The sequence below is a fragment of the Macadamia integrifolia genome, unplaced genomic scaffold, assembly GCF_013358625.1.
Source record: "Macadamia integrifolia cultivar HAES 741 unplaced genomic scaffold, SCU_Mint_v3 scaffold1016, whole genome shotgun sequence".
NCBI lineage: Eukaryota > Viridiplantae > Streptophyta > Magnoliopsida > Proteales > Proteaceae > Macadamia > Macadamia integrifolia.
Window position 1 is genome coordinate 151,114 of NW_024868054.1, and position 671 is coordinate 151,784.

The following is a 671-nucleotide window of genomic DNA, read 5'->3' on the forward strand; positions in this document are numbered from 1 at the left end:
AGCTGGAGCTCGATCTTTATGCCTTAGATGTTAAGGTCATTGTTTCCTTAGAAGAGCTAGATATTTGGGAGAAGCTTCATAGTATGTTGATGTGTGGTATGCACTTGGGACAAATCCATTGCTTCGAAGTAGAATCTAATCCGCTCCTTGAATAAAATTGAATAACTGAGATATGGAAGCTAAGGTGCTGACAATATAAAATCTATAAGACTAATACCCAATTGATGGGATTTCAATGCAATCTACTGATAAAATTTTTTGAGATTTTCAACATTCCACGCCCTTGGTGTAGCTGTACCCCCCTGAGTCTGCAAGTGGTAAGTACCGAGGCACACCACTTTGGAGACTATGTACGGGCCTTCCCAGTTCACACTTAGCTTGCCTTCACTTTTTGGGTCTACTATAGCTACTTTCCTGAGAACCAATTCACCAACTATGAATCCCCGTGGTTTGACCCTTCGATTATGATACTGCCGGATTTTCTGCTTGTAGGTTTCATTTCGCACAAGTGCTTCTTCCCGAACTTCATCTATGAAGTCGATGTTTGCTTGGAGCTCGACTTTGTTCAGTGAAGGTTTTAACAATGTTGATCAAAACGAGGCTTGGGTCACCTCCACATGGGTTAACACTTCAGTCCTATAAGCCAATCGAAACAGCGTCTCCTTTGTGGG